This window comes from Oryctolagus cuniculus, chromosome 8, assembly GCF_964237555.1.
Source record: "Oryctolagus cuniculus chromosome 8, mOryCun1.1, whole genome shotgun sequence".
In the NCBI taxonomy this organism is placed as follows: domain Eukaryota; kingdom Metazoa; phylum Chordata; class Mammalia; order Lagomorpha; family Leporidae; genus Oryctolagus; species Oryctolagus cuniculus.
In genome coordinates this window covers 142,766,136-142,790,923 of record NC_091439.1, presented here as the reverse complement: position 1 = coordinate 142,790,923, position 24,788 = coordinate 142,766,136, and the positions used below count along the sequence as shown (strand labels likewise).

General features: G+C 41.1%; 3 pseudogenes; 2 read left to right on the top strand and 1 right to left on the bottom strand.

The window, feature by feature from the left end:
* Positions 1-792: 792 nt before the first annotated feature.
* On the top strand, positions 793-2,767 carry LOC138843363 (la-related protein 4B pseudogene; annotated as a pseudogene).
* A 7,990-nt stretch (positions 2,768-10,757) lies between these two features.
* LOC100359088 (small ribosomal subunit protein eS26 pseudogene) lies at positions 10,758-11,206 on the bottom strand (annotated as a pseudogene).
* Positions 11,207-20,155: 8,949 nt separating this feature from the next.
* On the top strand, positions 20,156-21,368 carry LOC138843305 (NIF3-like protein 1 pseudogene; annotated as a pseudogene).
* Positions 21,369-24,788: the final 3,420 nt, after the last annotated feature.

Genomic DNA, 24,788 nt, shown 5'->3' with positions numbered 1-24,788 from the left:
AAGAAATGTATTGTGAATATTATTCTATTTTTTTGTGCAGTTTCCACACATGTAGATGCTTAGAAGGGGACAAGTTTTACAACTTCGGCCTAATAGGAATTGGGTAAGGTTTAGCCTTTATAGTATTTGATGCTGTCCCTGCTTTACTAACATGATATGGATATTGCCATCTTATAATTTGGTCATTTTAAGAGTAGTTAATTTTGAAATTATTTCAAACTTACAGAAATACCATGAGTGAGTCCCATTCATTGAGAATGCCCAGTTATTATACTTTTAGCACTTTTGCCTCTGACCCACCTCAAGCTGGGCCCCTCCAGTGATTCTTTCTGAGAAAATGTGGGCCCTGTATTCTCATCAGAAGCACCATGGTTCGACGCTGGGCTCTGCTCAGTCTCCCATCCGCTCTATGATGATGCGATCAACTTGGTACTTAGTGAATTTCTGCCAGATTGATTCACACACAACCTTTTAAGGATGTATTTAGGTGTCTTCTCATGCGAAGGGAAGGAGTGTTGGGGATCCAGAGTCTCAAGGTTGAGACATTTTCGGTCCCAAAGGGGAAGAATCCGCTTTTGCCGCTGCACCAGCCCATGCTGGCCCTTCCTCCCTACATCCAGCCTGGCCCTGCAGTGCCGCCTCTTCCTAGTCTCCCTCCTCAGCTCTCCCTGCATGTTGTGGGGTCACCAGGCACTGGGGCTGCAGCAAGGAGCCCCCCAAAGGCCAGTGGGCTGGGGCAGGTGGTGCCGGCAGCATCCTGAAGTTTACATTAAACTTCTTCCAGTGGAACCCATGACTTCTGGTCAGGACGCTAAAGTGGCTGAACTGCAGGCACAGCGAGGCCAAGAGGGCAAGGACAGCTCTCATCTGATGAATGGTCCTGTATCTCAAACTACTTCTCAAACAAGTTCCATCCCAGCTTTGAGTCAGGTACCAACAACTAATGTTTCAGAACTAAGCCCTAATGCGAAAGTGTGGGGGACTCACGTTACATTTGGAAGCAAGTAGTGCAGCTGTCGGTTTGAGTGCTGCATGGGAGGAGACAGCTGGCCATGGTGCAGACTGCAGCCCGCAGGGATTGGATGTCAATGGTGATGGTGACAAAAGTCATGAGAATGCAGCATTACCAGATTTACCTGAGTTAAAACAGACACGAACGCTTTGGCTCTGGATCATGCAGAATACGAATCTCTACCTGAAAATAGTGAAACAGGAGGAAATGAGTCTCAACCAGAAAGCCAGGAAGACTTTCAAGAAGTACTTAAAAAATTGGAATTCTGTTTATCTAGGGAGACTCTTGCTAGTGCCATGTATCTTACATCACAGATGGATAGTGATTAGTATGCTCTAATTACAATGGTAGCTACCCTTGACTATATCAAGAAACTCAGTACTAGTGTGGATTCGATTGTTGAAGTGCTAAGATCTTTACCTTTAGTCCAGGTGGGTGAGAAGGGAGAAAAAGTAAGGCCAAATCAAAATCGTTGCATAGTAATATTGTGAGAAATATCTGAATCTACCCCTGTGGAAGAAGTAGAAGCACTATTTAAAGGAAATAATTTACTGAAATTTATAAACTGTGAATTTGCCCATAGTGATAATTGATTTATTACATTTGAAGCAGAAGCTGATGCACAACAGGCTTACAAATACCTGCAAAAAGTCAAAACTTTTCAAGGAAAACCAATTAAGGTGCAGCTAAAAGAAAGGCAATAGCTATAAACCCATTTTTGCCAAAGAATGGATTTAGGTCTCTCGACATGAACCTTTATACACAGCAGTGTTACACATCATTTATTTACCTCCACTATACAGTCCCCAACAACAGTTTCCTCTGTACGGCCTGACTGCCCCCAGACATTGTCAACAATGCGTAGCTATTTCAATCCACCCTTGGTAACTCTATTTCCAAATACTGGATTTATACATGGGTTCATGTCTCCAACCTTCAAGCCTGCAGCCTCTCCTCTGACTTCACTCAGACAGTATCCTCCCAGAAGCAGGAAAAATTCCTTTGCTATAGGAAGAAAAAGGAGGAGAAGTTTACAAGCAGCCAAACTCAGTCTCCAACATGACCAAAGCCTCCATCACAAACTTTGAACTGGGGCTGTCCAACTTCCCCCCATTACCTGGAGCTGCAGGCAATTTGATGACAGGACTTGTTTGAAAACAGGCCATCTAGCTTGGTAATAGGATTATCAAAGGAAAGGAGCCTCCATGCAGATACAAGTAGGAACGCTATTCCTGTAGTGGTCCCCAGAGAGCCCTCACTGCTGGCTTCTTGTGCTGTATCAGCAACATATGAATGATCCCCCCCAGCCCATTTACCTGAGGATCCCAAGGTGGTAGAATAGCAGAAGGAAACCCACAGTGTGGACAGACTCCCCCTGTCCTTACTACAACTGCGTGCAAATCAGAGCAGGTGCATGGAGCTGCCACAGAATTACAAAAGCCCAGTTACGTGGAGATTTGTCAGAGAATGAGTGAAGAGCCACCTTCTTCCCCACTGCAACCCCCAAAAGAACAAAAGTCAAACCCCCGCAGTTGTAGGAAGGAGGAAGAGAAGCTCACTGCACCTGTGGAGAAAAAGAGGGAGCCCCTGCCCTCAAGTCCACTCCCAGAGTCTCCAAAGACCAGGGAAGGCAGCCTGGGCACCGGCTCTCACCCCCAGCTGTTGGAAAGTGTCTTCAGAGAGGGCAGAACACTCCCCCCAAGTCTCCTCAGTGAAAATCCTATGTCTGGGAGGGGTTGCATAGAGCTGCATTAACCACAAATGAAACACTCTTCCCACTCAGTATGAGAATGAGCCACTGGTTAGGCACTTGCAGTGTCTGTGAGCCCCATGGAATGCCTGCAAGTTATTTTTTCTTCTGTGAGTCAGATTCTCCCCCTCTAAAAAAACTGTTTTTCAGGATTTAATAAATATAAACCTTATTTTTGGTTGGTGCTTAACTGGAGGTGATGTGTAAGTCTGATTTTTTCAGGATAGAAAATGCATTTATCCCAACAGATTCATGTTTTTTTATTAACCCTCTGTGTGGTTCTGAATGCAAGCTATATATAGTAAATTTTTCTAAATTAAGGGAACTATGCTGCTTTATTTTTTAAAATAATATTGATCTACAAGTGCATATCTCAGATGCTCCAGCAGATGGCGACCTTGGCCTCAAGGTGGAAGGGGGTTGGCAGTGTCAGGTCGCTGACACACTGGCATGGGAGCTGTGCTTTCATCTAAACTGTTAACAAGTGAGTCCAGCATTTAAAAATACATATAAATGTACATATAGGCCTTTTTGGATCCAGTGGGCAGAAAGAACCTGCAGAGCACACCCTAGAGAAACCTGAAAGCTTTGAGCTTTGACATCCTGCCAGCAAGTACCCAGCTTCTCCCCTCAATTGCAAGTGGCTATATACTAAAATCAATTCAAAACATGTGAATAGAACCTAAATGAAAATATACTTTGTTGGCCACTGACATGTTGCCAGTATGTTGTATCATGAAATGGTTTTGATCCCTGTGAGCTGGCTGCTCTGGCTCTTGGCCTAGTGCACCTGCTCCATGCACATTTCTGTCCGTGTTCCCCTGCCCCCAGGCACTCTCTTGGAAGAGTCCTCATCTTAACTCCATGGGGATGTCTTCCTGAACCTCTGCATCAGCACATGGATTTAAAAGTTATGTAATGGTGAGAGAATGCTGTTTGTGGTTTTATGCCCCTCTTTGGCTGGTGGAGGACAAAAATTGTTGCTCTTTTTACCCCCAAGATGAGGGTCTCATTGATTCACTTCTAGAAGTGTTGTAAATTATTTGGTTTTAAAATGCCTAAAAGTATTCTCTTTTATTTATTTGACAGATAGAGGTATACAGTGAGAGAGAGAGAGAGAGAGAGAGAGAGAGAGACAGAGAGAAACATCTTCCTTCCATTGGTTCACTCCCCAAATGGCCACCATGACCAGAGCTGTGCCGATCTGAAGCCAGGAGCCAGGTGCTTCCTCCTGGTCTCCTATGCAGGTGCAGGGGCCCAGCACCTGGGCCATCCTCCACTGCCTTCCTGGGCCACAGCAGAGAGCAGGACTGGAAGAGGAGCAACCGGGACTAGAACCCAGTGCCCATATGGGGTGCCATTGCTGCAGGTGGAGGATTAACCAAGTGAGCCATGGTGGTGGCCCCCAACATTTTTCTTTAATTATTCTAAGCAACAGACATTAAAATATTTCCTGCTACATGTAACCATACAGTTTATTCCATGAAATGTTATTTAACAAGATTGAGGTTTTTTTTTAATATTTCCATCCAATATTTAAAGGCTTGAATTGCATTTAAACTTGAAAATGACTTTGCCTTAACTTTTGTATAAGACAGCTTAGAGTTCATGGAGACACCCCGGGTTGGCATGAGTGGATCAGAATTACTCAGTTACTGTGTGTGTATTTTGTTGCTAGTTTTACTGAGTAAGCATACCATAGTACAAGAACTAGCAGTAGTTTTTGTAATATACCTTAAGGATCTTAAACAGTTGATCTTTTTTCTGATTGTTTAAAAATCCTGTAAATGCAAATAGTTGATACTGTATTAAATATGTGCACTTTGGGAGTGTGCTTTGCTAGTACAGTTGTAAATAATCAGAACATATTAATAAAGGTTCCCTACAGAGAAAATCTGATAAAATTACTGATATATTATAAATGTTGATGTTGAGCTGGATGTAGATATATTTAATGCTGTGGTTTGAATATTATTTTAATTTGTTGAGTTTTTTTTCCCCCTCTCATACTGGTGTGTTGAACTGATTTTGTCTCTTTGCTGCAAAAGGGAAATGGAAAGTTTTATTAAAAGATGTGAGATGTTTTTATACTCTTTCAAAATATGGAAATGCATATTAGTCATATTTAATGTGAAAGAGTTCTGAAGTACAATGTAGTAAGCAGAAACTGGTAGGATCTTTAAGTCAAAATGGAAAATGATCTACTAATTTGAATCATATATTACTAAGTGTGATTTACCCTACCAGAGGAAACCTCCATGGTGTCTCTCACTGTTTCCTTCAGAGAAGTAGTCATTATTCAAAGATGTAGAAATACACATATTGCTAATAAGTTTCAAATGCCTGATTAAGGAATGAGAGAATTAATTTCTTGGTAGCTGTCAGATCGCTGGACTGAAAACCCAGAAATAATTGACCTCTTCAAACGTAACCAAGAGATGCTGTAAACACTCAAAGGGCAAGCTCTGAGATCTGGGGCCCTTTGTGTCACTTCTTAGGAGCAGGTGCCAGGGTGTCCTCAGTCATCCCCATCCCCACACACCAGTGGGCTTGTAATAGTAAGTCCTTTCTCAAACGTGTGATATTTGCAGCATGATGTGTGTGTGTGTGATTAGAGCCAACTGTGGTTGGTTGGTTGCAAACTAAAAGGCTAGAGCTCAAGAGCTGCATGCAGGAGAGCAGTGGGCACATGGAGTGGTGTCAGCACAGAGAAGGGGCTGTGCTGGTGGGTTCTGCTGCCATCTGGATGAGGTCAGTGCACTGTAATTACCCCTTAGCCAGTGACCATCTGTTGCATCCAGAGCCAAAACCTTGCTCAGATGTGATTTTTATAGTAAAGGTGACATGCCAAATAACTTTTTAAAAAAAGATTTATTTATTCAAAAGTCAAAGTAACACAGAGAGAGGAGAGGCAGAGAGAGAGAGAGGTCTTCCATCTGATGGTTCACTCCCCAATTGGCTGTAACAGCCGGAGCTGTGCCAGTTGGAAGCCAAGAGCCAGGAGCTTCTTCTGTGTCTCACTTGTGGGTGCAGGGGTCCAAGGACTTGGGCCATCTTCTACTGCTTTCCCAGGCCATAGCAGAGAGCTGAATCACAAATGGAGCAGCCAGGTCTTGAAGCGGTGCACATAAGTGATGCTGGCACTTCAGGCCAGGGTGTTAACCCACTGCCTGATATTAAAATAGTGCACTCAGAGAATTTCATCATGACAGCCCCCATTTTGGACTACACCTTCAGCACTGTAAGTTTCTACAGCACCAGCAGCAGTGTGGGCCATTAAGGATTCTTGCTGGGAGAGATAAGAGGAAACTTTCAGCATCAGTGATCCATGCAATAGCAACACAGAATTTCTGCAAATAATTTAAATCCATAACCATCAGCTTTGTTCAAAACTTTGTTTTCCATAACTGTGAAAGTGAAATTAAGGGAGAGATTTGAGACAGAATTCTTAAAGATATGTGAAAGAAGGTTACTGAGTGGTACATAAAAATTGGCAAACCCACAGCAGCAGGTTTTATATAAGGAACAGATCACCCATCAACAGCTCACTCACACCATCAGAGTGCCCAATCTTGTCTTCCTTCTCATCAGCTTCACCTCCACTATCAGCAATTTTATTCCTGTTTTAGAATTTAGGCTCTCTTTAGTTCAATTTGAAGGTATAATCAGAGGATATCACTACTCCCAATCTAGTTAATACCAGCAAGCAAAAATACAGTGTCTTCAGTGTCAAACACCTTTCAGTATTATATAATATAATAATATTATATAATATAATATATAATTATATAATATATAATATATATATATTATTATATATATTATATATTATAATATATAATATAATTATATAATAATATTATATAATATATATATAAATTATATATATATATATAAATAATATAATAAGCCAAACTTATTAAAGAACATGATACAGGAATTTTTACAATGATGAAATAATGAAAATCATTAGAGCAATTTATCAGGTTTATAGTGCACACAAAAATAAAGTGTTGTCAGTCTGTCAAATGTAGAGCATAGTGTGCAAATTGCTTAATATTGTCAGGGATAAGCGAAAAAATTAAGACAAATCATGCTGGGTAAAAGTATATGGAAACAAGATTTCAGCAGGCAATGTTAAGCAGGGAAGCACCACATAGAAGTATGGAATCATTGTTTATTCAATGGATGCACTATTCTGGGTTTGCAGCTGGGAGGTAGAAATACACTTGGAGATGCAGAGGTGCCTTATCCTCTTCATGATGAGTTTTACCCAATCAAGACAGTATTCTTAGTCATTCTCACATGGAAGCAAGTATCTTTTTACCTTTATCTCAGCTGTGGGCTCTTTCAATTATGCTTCAGCCAGTGCTGGACTTAAGTATCCTGCTAGTGAAGCAGATTTTCTTTCTCAGAAGAGCTGCTGGAGACAACAGTGGGGAATCAGAAGTCAATGACTGTGAAAATGTAATTTACCCTACAGAGCCCTCTAGTGGTGAATAGTCACATTCAAATGATTCATGACCCATTATTATAGCCCAATGAGGACCACAGTAACACTCAGACCTCCCAGAGTTAATTAAACCAAAGATGCTCTCCAGTTAGCATACCTTCTCTCACTTGTTATTGACAGAGGTGCTTGAGGACTTAATCTAGAATCTAGGAGAGCTTTCTTGTCAGATGCTTTGACCCCCAAGAGGAGAGTTCTTGCACACAGTAATCATAAGCCTCTGTCCCTGGTCCATGTCCTTGGATGCAATGTGCAAGAATCATGACACAGAAAAATTAACAGAAAGAAAAAGAAAAAAAGAAAGAAAAAGAATGAAGAAAACAAAAAGAAATAAAGAGGAAGAAGAAAAAAGAAAGAAGAAAAAGAGAGAGAGAAAAAGAAAGAGAAAGAAAGGAAGGAAGAATGAAAGAAAGAAGAAAGAAAAAGAGAGAAAAAGACAGGCGGGCAGGCAGGAAGGAAGGAAGGCAGGCAGGAAGGAAGGTAGGAAGGCAGGCAGGCAGGAAGGAAGGCAGGCAGGAAGGGAGGCAGGCAGGCAGGAAGGCAGGCAGGCAGGCAGGAAGGAAGGAAGGCAGGAAGGCAGGAAGGCAGGAAGGCAGGAAGGCAGGAAGGAAGGAAGGAAGGAAGGCAGACAGGTGCTGGGTCTTAGTCCACCCGAAGGAGGATGGACTGGGTCTGAAGAAAGGTAAGTGTGCCGCTTGCCCATTCCCCAGCCTCCCAATCCCAGAGACAGTCACTAGACGCAGTGGTGAGTCAAGTCAAGCAAACAAGAACCTTTTAAAGCCTTTTAAAGCACAAGACCACATGATTACTGGGGCAGGGCATAAGGGCCAACCAATTACTTAAAAGGTCATTTTACAGGGCGCAGTGACTCCTGTTGCAACTTTTTACAGGACCAGCCATATGTCTGTACACATCATCAGTTGTCACCAACCCTGATGCTGCGCGGCCAATCAGCTTTGGTGGTAAATGACTTTGGGCACCGCCCACCTTACTTCCTTTGGGTGCCATCTTTGAATTGCCACGTGTGCGTAATTTCCCTTCAGCCACCATCTTTGAATTGCCTCCTGTGCCTAATTTACCCACAGGCAGGAAGGAAGGAAGGCAGGTAGGCAGGCAGGCATACAGGAAGGAAGGCAGGCAAGAAGGCAGGCAGGAAGGCAGGCAGGCAGGAAGGCAGGGGGCAGGCAGGGAGGAGGGCAGGAGGGCAGGAGGGCAGGAGAGCAGGAAGAAAAAATTGTGTTGTGGTGCAACTCATGGGCTTACCATAAATTTAGATAAAGTGGGGGCCTGTGCATGCCACAGTCATTAAGCCTCTGCCTGTGGCTCTGCTATCCCATACAGGTGACAGTTCATGTCTCGGCTGCTCCGTTTCCAATCCAGCTTTGTGCTAATGACCTGGAAAAGCAGCGGATGGTGGCCCAAGTGCTTGGACCCCTGCACCCATGTGAGAGACCCAGAAAAATCTCCTGGCTCCTGGCTTTGGATTGGCCCAGCTCTGACCATTGTGGCCACTGGGGAGTGAACCAGCAAAGAGAAGACCTCTCTGTCTCTCTCCTGACTTTCTGTCAAATAAGTAAGTAAATATTTAAAAAAATAGATAAAGTGAATTTTTTCTGTATAATTTCTGTTCTATAAAGTAAATCAGAAATTAGAGACTAAGCATAATTGGTTTTCCAATGTTCTATAAATCAAAAATTTACCTCTCGTAGATTCATGCAGTAAAATTTACTTTTTCAAAGAGGGACAATTTTAACAAGAGCCTTCAAAGAATTTTCTATGATGAGCCAAATTCACTATTGTCAGAAAAAATTAGTAAATTTTAGGAAGGCCTATTAGAATAAATCAGATATGCCTTCTATTCACATGACTTTGTGAGATTGAGAGTGCTTTGTTTCAACCTTTTTTTTTTTTTTTTTTTTGACAGGTAGAGTTAGAGAGAGAGAGACAAAAGTTCTTCCTTTCATTGGTTCACCCCCAAATGGCTGCTACGGCCAGCGTTGCACGGATCCAAACCAGGAGCCAGGTGCTTCCTCCTGGTCTCCCATGCGGGTGCAGGGCCCAAGCACTTGGGCCATCCTCCACTGCCTTCCCGGGCCATAGCAGAGAGCTGGACTGAAAGAAAAGCAACTGGGACAGAACCAGCACCCCAACCAGGACTAGAACCCATAGTGCCAGCGCCACAGGTGGAGGATTAGCCTAGTGAGCTGTGGCGCTGGCCTGTTTCAACCTTTTTCTACTAGGCTGATGAATATTGTCACTTGAAATGTTTTCATTTAAAACTAAATTCTAATTACCAATAATCAGTCATTCAAATTAGTACATGATAATACACATTATTTTTCTTTTAGTACATCATAGTGAGAAAACTGCAGTAGTACCACATTTATAGTCTGTTCTGGAGTCCTTATTAAAACATTTATTTTTTTCTCTTGAATCTGTTCTGCTTTCTTAGTTTTTTTTTTTTTTAATTATTGATTGACTTATTTGAAAGTCAGACTTTTCAGAAGAGAGAGAGGGAGAAAGAGAGCGAGGGAGTCAAGGAGAGTATAAAGTACTGTTTGAAGATTACTTTTACAGTTAATTCTCATAGTACAACACATTAAGGACAGAGGTCCTACATGGGGAGCAAGTGCACAGTGACTCCTGTTGTTGATTTAACAATTGACACTCTTCTTTATGATGTCCGTAATCACCTGAGGCTCTTGTTATGAGCTGCCAAGGCTATGGAAGTCTCTTGAGTTCACAAACTCTGACCTTATTTAGACAAGGCCATGATCAAAGTGGAAGTTCTCTCTTCCCTTCAGAGAAAGGTACCTCCTTCTTTGATGGCCTGTTCTTTCCACCGGGATCTCACTCACAGAGATTTTTCATTTAGGTCATTTTTTGCCACAATGTCTTGGCTTTCCATGCCTGAGAAACTCTCATGGGCTTTTTAGCCAGATCTGAATGCCTTAAGGGCTGATTCTGAGGCCAGAGTGCTGTTTAGGGCATTTGTGATTATATGAGTCTGCTGTGTATCCTACTTCCCATGTTGGATCATTCTCCACTTTTTAATTCTATCAATTATTATTAGCAGGCACTGATCTTTTTTATATAATCCCTTTGACACTTAATCCTATATTTATGATCAATTATGAACTTAAACTGATCACTTTAACTAGTAAGATGGCATTGGTAAATGTCAACTTAATAGGATTTGGAGTCCCATGACCTATAGCAAGAGAACAAGTTTTTCAAATGCTGTTTAATTAAAAGCATATCTATGGGGTCTTGTATATTTTATCTTATTTAATCTTTGAAGTACAACTCTACTTATGGATTGAATTCTTAATTCCATGTGAGGAGAAATGTAGGTCAAAGTTTTAGTAATATAACAAAATTGCCTTGCAAAATATAACATGGCAAGAATTTGCATTCATGTGTACTTCTTTTCAAAGCTCAGAATCCTAAACATGTACATCTTTAGGGGTACATATCAGATGCAATTTTTTTTTTACATAAACCATAGATTCCACTTTATTTTTCCAGAGAACAACTTTTCTTCAGCCCTTAAAGATTACACTCCTTACATGGGCTTTGGTGGAGGCCGTGGGGCAGCACCAGCTGGTCTAAATCGCGGAGGTGGCGTCCGGTCCTTGCGGGCTTCACGAGATCAATTTCTGACCACCTTGCTGTGAATGGCGCAACTCACACAATAATGCAGCTTCACATACAGCTTGGGAAGCACATAGGCATCGAAAATGCTCGCTTCGGATACGTCCCTGACAGCCGCGGCCCCCACTATGTTGCGGATTATGAACTTCTTAATGGCCTTGTCCTTGGGCACACAGCGAGCGCAGTTAGTGCAGCGAATAGGCTGCACGTGGCCACGGCCCTTTTTCGCACGGCCGTTGTTCCTTCTTCTCTTTGTCATCTTGGAACCGAGGACCTGAAAGAGGGCAATTTTTTTTTTTACAGGCAGAGTGGACAGTGAGAGAGAGAGAGAGAGAGAGAAAGGTCTTCCTTTTCCATTGGTTCACCCCCTAATGGCCACTGCAGCTGGCACGCTATGGCTGGTGGACCACACTGATCCGAAGCCAGGAGCTAGGTGCTTCTCCTGGTGTCGCATGCGGGTGCAGGGCCCAAGAACTTGGGCCATCCTCCACTGCACTCCTGGGCCACAGCAGAGAGCTGGACAGGAAGAGGAGCAACCAGGACAGAATCCGGTGCCCCAACTGGTTCTAGAACCTGGTGTGCCAGTGCTGCAGGTGGAGGATTAGCCTATTGAGCTACAGCGGCACCCAGATGCAAATTTTATCTGGAATATCACCTTCTAGCTTATTCACACTATTGTTCTATATGAGTCATTTGTAGTACTGCAAGGGGATTCCCCCTCTATTGGACCCACTTCCAATAACACCAACCTCTTATTCATATTTTCCAGTTCACTGTAGTTATTCATTTAATCATACATTGAAAAAGACTCTAAATTCTCATTCACCATGTCTTCTGGTTAAGGATGTAAACTTGGTAACTCCAAACATTTGCAGATCCTGTGGCTACATCTGACAGAGCATATGACTAGTGTATTTATATTGGTCTAATTAAACTCATCTTTACAAAATCACTTAATATATGTATCTGTCTATATCTAAAAGTTACACAATTTTTTGTCCATGAATACTTCATATCATCATGCATAGATTGAATATTTTCACATATTCACATCACCATTCACTGTTCATGTGGAATGGATAATATGACATAATGTCTCTACTTATGTCATAAGATTTATACATAGGGGCTGGCACTGTGGCATAGTGGGTAAAGCCACTGCCTGCAGTACCAGCATCCCATATGGGAACCAGTTCAAGTCCTGGCTACTCCACTTCCAATTCATTTCAATAATAATTTTATTTTGCACATTGAAATTGAAGTGTGCACCCAACCACCACTCTCTCCATTCATCTTCTCTTCCAGTTATGATCATAAGGACATCTATATATTTCCAAGATCAAAGAAAATTAATTTTTCTCCAGTAAGGTGATTATTTAATTATTCTTCAGCTTATTTTCAGTTTTCTCTTATTTTTAATTCAACTTTCTGCAAACTTTTTGAAGTATGCTTCTTATGTTGGTTGCTAAATAATATGAGCCTGGCACTGTGGCATAGTGGGTAAAGCCACTGCCTGCAGTGCTGCAATCCCATATAGATGCTGGTTCAGGTCCTGCCTGCTTCACTTCCCACTCAGCTTTCTGCTATGGCCTTGGAAAGCAGTGGAAGATGGCCCTAGTCCTTGAGACCCTGCAATCATGTGGGAGGCCCAGGAGAAGCTCTGGATCCTGGTTTCAGATTGTCTCAGCTCTGGCTGTTTGTAGCCATTTGGGCAGTGAACAAGTGGATGGAAGACTTCTCTCTCTCTCTTTCTCTCTCTCTCACTCTCCCTCTCCCTCTCCCTCCCTCCCTCTCCTTCTGCCTCTCTGTAAATCTGCCTTTCAAATAAAAAATAAATATTAAAAAATCCTTCCCTATTCTCATTAGAGAACAGACATGAACTAAATTAAAAAAAAAATAGGGCCGGTACTGTGGCACAACCGGTAAGTCTGTTGCCAGCAGTGCTGGCATCCATATGGGCACTGGTTCAAGTCCCAGCTGCTCCACTTCCAATTCAGCTCTCTCTATGGCCTAGGAAAGCAATAGAAGATGGCCCAAGACCTTGAGCTCCTGCACCTGCTTGGGAAACCTGGAAGAAGCTCCTGGCTCCTGGCTTCAAATCAGTGCAGCTCCAGCTGTTGCAGCCAGATGGGGAGTGAACTAGAGTGTAGAAGATCCCTCTCTCTCTCTGCCGCTCCTTCTTTCTCTGTGTAACTCTGACTTTCATATAAATAAATAAATCTTTAAAAAAATTTTAAAAATAAAAAATTAATAGTCTCATGGCTTTCTAAAGTTCTGTGCACTTTTCTTCTCTTTTTTTAAATTAACATGATATCCTCCAGAAGCTAGTGTTCTGTTTTGTTTTAAAGATTTATTTATTTAATAGGCAGTATTACAGAGAGAGGGGAAGAGGCAAGGAGAGGGGGGGAAATAGAGAGAGATACAGAGAGAGAGAGAATATTCCATCCATTGGTTCACTCACCAATGGCTGCTATGTCCAGGGCTGGGTCAAGCTGAAGCCAGAAGTCAGGATCTTCATCCAATTCTCCACATGAGTGTACACTCTCAAGTACTTAGGGCATCTTTTGTTGCTTTTCCAGGCATATTAATAAGGAGTTATCAGAAGTAAAGCAAGCCAGGACTAGAATCAGTGTCCAAATAGGATGCCAGCACTCCAGGCAGCAGTTTAACCTGCTAAGCCACACGCTGGCTCTCCATTTTCCTTCTCTCTTTCCTAAAGATGAGAAAATATGTATTGATCTATTTTCAGTCTTAGTCTGTTTGGTGTTGTTACAAAACCAGTGTACAATGTGTAATTTATAAAGAAAAAGTATATCTTACAGTCATATGAGAAGTCCATAATCAAGAGGCCCCATCAGGAGAGGGCCATATTCCTGTAACTTAACTTGGCAGAAGTCATTACTGGTGAGAGAGAGTGTAAGAGATAAAACCAGTGTACAATGTATAATTTATAAAGAAAAAGTGTATCTTACAGTCATATGAGAAGTCCATGATCAAGAGGCCCCATCAGGAGAGGGCCATATTCCTGTAACTTAACTTGGCAGAAGTCATTACTGGTGAGAGAGAGTATAAGAGATAAAACTTATCACCTCAAGGTCCTTTCAAAATTGGTGTCAATCTATTCCTGAGGGTTGAAACTATTGTCTTGGGGATTTTTTTAAGATTTTGTTCATTTGAGAGGTAGAGCTACAGACAGAGAGAGGGAGAGACAGAGAGAAAGGTCTTCCATCTGATGGTTCACTCCTCAAATGGCAACAATGGCTGGAGCTTGGCCAGTCTGAACCTAGGAGCTAGGAGCTTCCTTCAGGTCTCCTATATCAATGTAGGGGTCAAAGCACTTGGGTCATTCTCTGCTGCTTTCTCAGGTGGCAGAGAGCTAGATTGGAAGAGCATCAGCCAGGACATGAACTGGTAACATATGGGATGCTAGCACCACAGGCAGAGGCTCAGCCCACAGTGCCACAGCACCAGTCCCAGGTATTAGGTTTTCAATACATCATCTGGGATGATACATGTTAAAGTCAGACCATTTTTAAAATTATATTGCATTTTTATTACTATTCCAATTTATTTGGCCTACAAGTAGGATTTTTTATTGTAGTTATTCTATTTCACAGCTATTGAGATTAAATGTCAGTTTTTAATTTTTTTAATTTAAGGTAAACAGATTTCACGTATTTCATATATACAGATTTAGGAACATAGTGATACTTCCCATCTTATCCTCTCTCCCACTCATACATCCTCTCTCATCCTTTCTCTCTAATTCCCTGTCTTATTTTTCCTTAAAGATCTATTCATTTTTTATTTGAAAGGCAAAGTTACAAAGACAAAGGAAGGAAGAGACAGAGAGAGATCTTCCATCCACTGGTTTACTCCCCACATGGCTGCGATGGCTGGAGATGGGCTGGTCCAAAACCAGGAGCCAGGAGCTTCTTCCAAGTTTCCCACGTGGTTGCAGGGGCCTAAGCCCCTAAGTGATCTGATCTTTTCCAGGCACATTAGCAGGGAGCTGGATTGGAAGTGGAGCCTCTGGGACTGAAACTGGGCACAGTTCTCCGCACTACACCACAGTGTCAGCCCTACTTCTCTTACTTTCTACACTGATCTACTTTCAGTGGACTTTTTACTCTTAAGATTCACCTTATACTAAGTAAAGAGTACAGTACTGTTGTTCAGCAGTAGAGACAAGGGCTGTAAACAACCATAAACTCTCAAAATATCAATTTCACTCCTATACATTCCATTTTTTGCTGCTCTATTAGTTACCACAGATCAAGGAGAACACAGGTATTTGTCTTTTTGGGATTTGCTTATTTCACCAAATTTAATGGTTTTCTATTGTATTCATTGTGTTGCAAAACAAAGGATTTAATTATATTTTATAGCTGAGTAGTTGTTTATTATATATACATATATATGTATGTACATATATATATATCACATTTTTTTATCCAGTCATCAGTTGATGGACATCTAGGTTGAATCCATATCTTAGCTATTGTTAATTGAGCTGCAATGAACAGGAGGATACAGATAGCTCTTTCATATGCCTATTTCTTTTTTTAAGATTTAATTTATTTGAAATACAGAGTACAGAGAGAGGTAGAGACAGAGAGAGAGGTCTTCTACCCGCTGGTTATTCCCCAGATGACTGCAATGGCCAGAGCTGCACTGATCTGAAGCCAGAAGCCAGGAGCTTCCTTCAGGTCTCCCATGTGGTGCAGGGGCCCAAGAACTTGGGCCATCTTCCACTGCTATCCCAGGCCATAGCAGAGAGCTGGATCGGAAGAGGAGCAGGCAAGACTAGAACCGGTGCCCATATGGGATGCCAGCATTTCAGGCCAGGGCATTAACCTACTGCACCACAGTGCTGGCCCCTCATATGCCTATTTCATTTCACTTAGATTAATTCCCAGGATTGAGATTGCTGAGTCATATGCTATATCTATGTTCAAGTTTCTGAGGTGTCTCCATACATCTCCCACAATAGCTGTGCTAGTATATTTTCCCACCAATAGTGGATTAAGATGCCTTTTCCCCACATTCTGGCCAGCATTTGTTGATTGTTGATTTCTGTATGAGAGCCACTCTGACAGGGGTGAGGTCAAACCTCATTGTGATTGTGATTTGTATTTCTATGGTGACTAGTGATACTGAGCATTTTTCACTTGCCTGTAGTTTTTAAAATTTTCTCTTTTGATAAGTGCCTGTAGAGCAGCTCACATTGGTTGCCCAGAGAACCAGCTGTATCCTGTGCCTTCTTATGCAGTCACAGAGTTTCCACAGTCTCAGCACACAAGGCTCCCACTGTCAATGGGTGCAGAGGATTTGCTCCACCTTGCTAGACTGTCTCATTCACAGAGAGGCAGAGACATTCCCAGAGCCTCAACAGTTTGAGCACTGGAGCCTGTGACATGTTGAGAGATTGGGGGGACCTCAGTAATATGTGGGTACACAATTTGCCCAGCCAGACTCAAAGTCAGTAGGAAACATGGAGTTTTCCTTCTGTTAGAATCTCTGGATCACACACATGTACAACAGCCACCAACCAAATGCTTCCTTCTCCCCACAAGTTGCAAGTTGCATGCATTCAAGCTGCTGCCACTGGTACTGTTAGTAGATGGCGTCTTGTCTCAGCCAGGTGCTGGGCATGTGCACAAGAGCTTCTGCAGCTTCTGTTTCTGTCCAAAATGGTGCCCACCTCCTCTCAACTGGTTATTGGGCACCATTGCTTAGTGAATGTAGTGAGAGAAACATGCCCCCCTTGTTTTTTACTGGGTCAGTGGGTACACTTTCCCCTCAGAGCTCCAGGCCAGACTCACATCAAAGTCTCCCTCTGTCTATATCACCAGTGGTATGGGTTGCTGCAGTCTGATCTCAGCTCACTCTCCAAAGCTGGTGCTTTCTCCTCCTCTTGGCTGCTGGCATCATGTTGTGTCTGTGTTCATGCTGCATGTCTGCATCTTCCACACTGATCCATGGTGTTTCTCTTCTGTAGAATTTCCACTGCAGTTTTCTCTAACTCTTCCCCAACAATGTACTTCCAACATTTTTTGAAACTAGTTACCGCTAGTATATGTGCTTCCCTATTCCACCATCTTGGAATCCTCCAACATGCATGCTTTTTATGGAATTTTAGGTATATAAAATCTGGAGATACTCTATTGAAACATGCTAACATGGCATCCCAAGGGTATCCCTGTATTAAGAGGAACATAGTTAATATCATTGAATTATTTTTCCATTGTTCAGTTCTTAGTGACACATGATCTTTCTTTGGAATTCTGTAATTAATTTGCGTAATAATTCTTAAAATTATATTATCTTTACTAACAAATTTTTTAAAAAATCAGTAGCAAATGAATGTCTTCATGAAACTAAGTTGTGTTTAATCTTTACCAATTAATAAATTGTGAGTGCCCTTTCAAGAATGTCTTTCCAGCCTGTAATCATGGGTAAAACATTATTCTTGCAGAGGGAGGTTTATTGTTTTTGTTCTTCCAGCTTATATATCTGTTATTCTGTATACATTTCTATCATAATCTTGTTTTGCACAGTAGAATGTAGGTACAATCCTGACCAGTTCTCTCACTACCACCTTCTTTCACTTTCTCTTCCAGATATAGATCTATTGACTTCTACATGTCTACATGTTTCTAAGACCAGAGAAATTAATATATCTCAGTAACTTGCTTACTTCATCATTCCTCAGCTCATTTTACATTGTGCTTTAGGACCTTTATGAAAATTTGTTAATTAAAATGGGAAGGCAAACACAACATTCATCATTAGAGAATGCACATGAACAAGATAAAGTTGGCATGGTTGTAAGACAATAGAGCCATGTAAGCTGAGAGCAAATTAGTATCTTGTCTTTCTCCCATCCATGTACTAACCAGGCCTGACCCATCTTAGTTTCCAAGATCAGATGAGATTGGGGGTGGGAGGTTCAGGGTTGTATGGCTTTAGACAGTCTCTTGTCTTTCTGATGCTATACCAAAAAGATATATTTGTTACATTTCAAATTAAAAATTAAGAGGAAATTTGCTAAATACCTATGAGATGTATTCTGAAACAGAACCTTTATGAGTCATAAAGATGATGTTGTGCATAGTGTTTTAGTTCAAGGCTGGAAATAAACACTCAATATGCTGCAGAGCCAAGAATTATCTAGTGTTAAAATATAAACAGGGGTCAGTGCCATGGCTTAGTCAGTTAATCCTCCACCTGTGGTGCCAGTATCTCAAATGGGCACTAGAACCTATATGGGTTCTAGTCCTGGTTTCTCCTCTTCCAGTCCAGCTTTCTGCTGTGGCCCAGGAAGGCAGTGGAGGGTGGCCCAAGTGCTTGGGTCCCTGCACCTGCATGGGAGACCAGGAGGAATCAGGTAGCTTCTGGCTTCAGATCAACACAGTGCCATCCGTAGCTGCCGTTTGGGGGCTTAACCAACAAACAGAAGGAAGACCTCTCTCTCACTGTCTAACTCTAGCTGTCAAATTAAAAAAAAAAGCATAAACAGATTATTTAGGTTATTTTGGAATTGCTAAAACAGTATGATCTTTGAGAGCTTTTTGGAGCCTGTACTTATGTATAGATAAGACCAGGAGTGTGTGGAGGACAGAATCTATTGTGTGGCCTTAAATAATCCTCCATACATTTCTCTCAGTCTATTAATGTAGGTTGCACAGAAATTTTTTAATGTTATATTTTCAGGCAAATCATTCTATTATACATTTGAATTTTAACCTACTCAAATTAGTCTTAATTGAAGCCCTGAAACACTTACCAGTAACATAAATTATAGTCAGAGCCAAAGGCTATTCTCTAATCATTGCATTAATTGAATCTTTTGTCATGTCTAAAAAATACTTTTATCTTCAAGAGAAAGGGAGCTAGGAAGAATGAGACATACAGGTATAAAAACACTTTTTTGCATTAATTCATTCCTCAACACCCACAGCAGCCAGACCTGGGCCAAGACTGAATACAAGAGCCAGAAATGTAGTCCCAGTCTCTCAGAGGTGTGATAGAAGCCTAATTAATTGATTCTGGAAGTCACATCCAGGCACTCTAAAGTAGAACTAGGGTATCTTAATAGGCATCATAGGCCGGTGCTGTGGCTCACTAGGATAATCCTCAGCCTGCGGCACCAGTACTCTAGGTTCTAGTCCTGGTTGGGGTGCCGGTTCTGTCCCGGTTGCTCCTCTTCCAGTCCAGCTCTCTGCTGTGGCCTGGGAAGGCAGTGGATGATGGTTCAAATGCTTGGGCCCCTGTACCCACATGGGAGACCAGGAGGAAGCACCTAGCTCCTGGCTTCGGATTGGCACAGTGCGACAGCCGTAGTGGCCATTTGGGGGTGAACCAATGGGAGGAAGACCTTTCTTTCTGTCTTTCTCTCTCTCTCTCACTGTCTAACTGTGCCTGTCAAAAAAAAAATAGGCATCATAACCACTACACTAAATGCATAATGCCCATTTAAATGCTTTTCTTTGTCATATTTGAAAGTACTATATATGATTTTCCCCTAGTAATTCCTCTCTGTTTCTATCATAACTCTACTGATGGTTTCTTGTATTTTCCTCCTGAAACCATCTGCTTTCTCCTTAACATTCCCCATCTAGGTATTCCCTCTAATCTCCCATTCATCCCAATCTCTGATTCTGCCTGACTGATTTTTGCCATCTGTAATCAGACACTTCTCTTTCCAGTATGAACGTCTTCCATGACCTTTAGACTATAGTTCCTTCTCCATCTTGAATGCTTCTTTGTAGCTGTTCAAATAATACCTCACATTTGATGAATCTCAAATGAAACCTGCAGCATTCATTCTTCTTTTTTATTTGTATATGGTATTAGTACAAGCCAGCCATGTCTTAAATCAACATAATGGGATTTTTGTTGGACTCCTCATTTTCCATCAGGTCTAATTTCAGATCTTTCTGTTTCTTTGGCTTTAAATTTGTAAACACATTTTTTTCATTACTTGATTTTATTTTTACACTAGGTGGACAGAAAGCAATCCTCCTTAATAAAGTTGACAATTAGCTTCACTCAGAACATTTTTAGCAATGCACGTTAAAAATTCGTCTTACAAACTGTTCTGCAATCCAAATATACAACAACTTGAAAAATTATGTTTAGAAAACAAAAGCCAATGTAAAAAGACAGATTAAAGGCTATGGAGATGTACCTGGACTCAAATTGAGTTTTGTCCAAAAATTGCTGTATGTTGTCATGTTGCTTACACCTGGTCCCCATGACAGTCTGGTTTATGTAGTCTCTGAACTGCAATTCTTCCTGTTCCTTCATGGGTCTGAAGACTCTCATTTCCTCCTTGAATGACTTTGCATCCCTGTCTTCTGCTGAGAGTTGGGACAATGTTGGATTGCTGGTGGAACCAAGCCCACCACAAACTATAAATACACTCTTCCTGACCAATGACTTGACTGAGCAGGTGATGGAGGAGGCTCTGCATAAGAAGGCAGATCTCATCTTTTCCTACCTTCCACCTATTTTGCTACACATAAAGCATTTTACCTGGATGTTCTGAAAGGAGCGCCCGGTGTTCTGGGCTTTGGAGAACAGAGTTGGCATCTACTCTCTTCACACAACCTATGATGCTGCATCCCAGGCATTGAAAAACTGGTTTTCCAAAGGGCTTGGAGTCTGCACATCCAGGCATATAAATCCTTCCAAAGCTCATGGCTATCCTATAGAGGGAACCACTGAGTACAATTCAACATTAAGCATACCCAAGATATGGACAAAGTTGTGTCTGCAGTGAGAGAAGTTGAAGGTGCTCCTGTCACTTCTTTTTCTGCTAGGATTGATGAGGAGAAAAACAAGGATCAGCCTGAATTGTACCGAGAAGTCTTTGATACAGGTGGTGGCTCAGCTCTCTCAAAACAGATAACTTTACCAGAGAACTGAAATTCTGTCACTTCAGAAGCCTTTGCTCTACATACTGGAATGGGTCGATCATGCACCCTGGATGAATCTGTTGCCCTGGCAACCATGATTGAGTGAATCAAAAGACACCTCAAACTAACTCATATTAACTCTTGGGGTAGGAAGGACCTTAGCATCATGAGTCAAAGCTGTGGCCCTGCGTGCTGGTTCTGGGAGCAGCATCCTGCAGGATGTGGAAGCAGACCTGTACCTCACGGGTGGGATGTCCCATTATGATGGTCTGGATGCTACTTCCTAAGGAATAAATGCCATCCTCTGTGAACACAGTAACACTGAATGAAGTTTTCTTTCTGACCTTTGTGATATTCTGCGTGACCACTTGGAGAATAAGATTAATATTATCTTGTCAGAGACAGACAGGGATCTTCTTTGTGTGGTGTAAGGCATACAGAAACATCAAGATGATACCACCTACAGATTGCATCTCCACTCATGTGGATGTGTAACATGAGTCAGTGGAGTTGATATATCATTCTGGAAGAGTATCTTAAGATGTATGAGGATGTTTTAAAAAGTTCATGGAAATGTTTATTTTGAGAAAACTGCATAGGTTAAAAAATTCACAAAATAAACAACTTTTAACTCCATTTTCTGCAAACATTTTGAACTGTTTTCTAGTTAATAAGGAAATAACTGAACTACCATAATGAAGAGCAAATATTAAGAAAGAGCAACTAAAATCAGTTTATTAAAGAGTCTTGGGAAGTAACAAAGTAATTCTCTCCTTAGTTTGATTATAGTTGGGATATGTTAACCTAGATGTCTCTGCCATTGGTTAGTTTTAAAATGTCCTTTAAAACTTGGAATTGAATACCAATTTTTAGGCAGTAGCCAGTTTGGGATGATATGGTCTGTCTCTGTGTCCATGTTCTGTAGATCCACCTAAATTCTAGTCTTTCACCTCAGTTTTAGAATCAACATGAGATTTATTAGGAGGAATTTTTAAAAATACGATTGCTATTCATATTACTATGTCTTTATTGCTTTTCATTTTATAAAAATAAACCAAATTAATAGTTAATAATTAATTAATTAGTCTAAGCCCTAATCCTTACCCTGGCCCTAGCCTTAGCCTTAGTCCTAACCCTAACCCTAAACCTAATCCTAGATCTAAACCAATTCTGAAGCCTAATACTAGGTCAATCCCTAGACAAAGCATTAACCCTAAATTTGGCCCTCATCTTAACCATAACCTTACCTTAACTCTATAGTTAGCCAAAAACCTAATTGTATCCCAACATGGTGCTTTAAGCTGATCTAAACTCTAATCCTATCCCTAACTTTAGCCTTAATAACTCAAGCATTAACCTTAATCCTAATATGAGCCACAACTCTAACCCTAACACTAATACCAAAACATAAACCTAATCCTGCCTTAACCCTAACCCTGGCCTAAAACCTGTCCATAGTCCTAACTTTAACTATCACACTAGCTCTAACCATATTCCTAATTCTGGCTCTAACTCTAAAATTTACCATAGAACTAAATATAACCCTAATCTTAAACTAATTTTAAATCTCTCCCCAACACTAATCCTATCCTTCTGTTTAGGCCTAACCCTAAAACAAACTAGCATTCAGTGTGAACTTGTACATAGTCCTGAAGCTAATTTTAATGCTATATCTAACACTAGCCTTAAACTAACCATCATGCTAACCAAAGACTAAGCTTCATCCTAGTGATGATGACCCTATCTTCAACTATAACTGCATATTATATATAACCACAACTCTCTCTATATATTATATATAGATATATAACCATATATAACCATATATATTTATAACCATATATATAAAATATATGTATTATATATATAATGTATATAAACCACAGCTCTAACTCTATCCCTAGCCCTACACCTAAACTTATCCCTAATCCTAGCTCTATCCCTAGGCCTAACAATAGTCTTAACCCTATCTATAATTCTAATCACAAATCTAATCCTAAATATAACACTAGCCCTAGACCTAATCCTTATTCTAACCCTAAAGCTAAACATAACTCTATGTGTAGCCCTAACCCTAAGCCTAGCCCTAGCCATAACCCTAACCATGGCTTTTAATCTAACCTAGACCTAAGCCTAAACTTAACAGAACCCTAATCCTAAAACTAGCCCCGACTCTTGCCATAAGCCTAATACTAACACTGACACTAAACATAAACCTAGCTCTAAATCTTACCCTAACCCCAACCCTAACAATAGCCTTAATAATAGCACTCATTCTAAACCTTAACACCAATCCTAGCTCTCATCTGAGTCCTAATAATAACCCTAACACTCATCCTATAGCTAGCCCTACACTTACTTCTTACCCTAAATGGCAGAATTTGCATTCACATGAGCTGTCAGGGTTTATATACACTTGAGTAACTGAAATGGTCAGAGAAACAGAAAGAGAGCCCAAGCCCATTTGTGTTTGAATGGTGCCATCATTAGTCACCAATTCTGAAAACACCCCATTTTCAAGCAAATTGTTGTTAAACTTCTAGGTGTCACTGTGGTGATACATATGGGAAGGCTTGTGGCTTAGGATGAGGAAAAACTGCAACTTGGCAAAAAAAATTTCAGAAAACATCAGTCAGTTATTGAAGTCCAATAGAGGCTTTATGAGTAACTGCCACGGATTGGCCCTCCAGTCCTAGTGTAAAATTTGTAACAGGAGGAAAGCAAACAAAATGCTGAAAATGTATCATTTGAAACATATTAAGTGGAAAAATCAAATATAGAAGGCAGATCAAATGAATTTTATTGTTTACAGATAAAAAAATGAGCTGAATGCCAACGGTGGCTGTGCTCTATGATGAAAGATAATATCTGAGTAGTACTTGTGAAAATAAACTGCACCCTCTCAGGGAGGCCTGGAAAAGTGATGCTCACACTCAAGCATTTAGATGTAATGGCTAAAACACTCCACAGAAAAAGAAAACCTTGAATTTGATCCCAAGTCCAGCTCTAAATAACTCTTCAAACCACAAAAGAGAAAACAGGCATTTTGCATTTTTCCCCATCAGAATAGCAGCAAAATATGCAGTCATGGGAGCAGAGAAGAAAGGGAGGACTGAGAAACAGTGAGCAAACCTAAATCTGTTTGTGATTTAATGGTGCTGTGACTTTGCACCTCTTCTCAAAACTGCCCATTTTAAAATAACTTTATCTTTTTATCTTCTTCTGGTGCATTGGTTTTGGCAAGTGGGTTGGCATGGGGACACAGGAAGTCACCTGGACCATTGGCCACCTTGTGGGCTGCCTTAGATGCTGGAACTGAAGGCATCAAGATCAGCAATGGGGTCCAGCTCTGAGATTAGACCCGAGAACTTTGGAGCTGGCCGAGGTATCTCAGCTTCCAAGCAGGTCCTGGAGGCTGGGGGTGCCTCATCTTGCCAGGCTCTGCCAGATTTCCCCAGGTGCCAAAGTCTGTGCTGCAGGACAGGGTGCTGATGCCTCCCTGCCCCCACTCCTGGCCTGCTCCCACCACTTGCCTTATAGCAAGCAGCCCTGGTTTCTTGAATGGATTCAATATTGTGTACATGGCAGTTTAATTTTCTGACTTTGTGTTGACTCTGAAATAGATGCTATGGAATTATAGAGATTTACTGTATTTACCCAGAGTAACTGAAATGCTGTTTGTAAAAATTCTCCTGAGTATTTATTTTAAATACATAATTCAAGGTTTAGATGGTTTCATTTTTAGATGCTTAATTTTGGTAGCAACCACAATATTTTGACAAAACTATTTGTAGAGAGTTCTTTCAACCATGAATTCATATAATATAAAATGGGTGTTGTGACTGATGTTATCATTTGCTGCTGACACTGTAAGTTCATGAAAACCGAGGAACTCAATAGCAAAACCTGCCCAGTTCAGTAAGAGGTGGAGCTCACTTG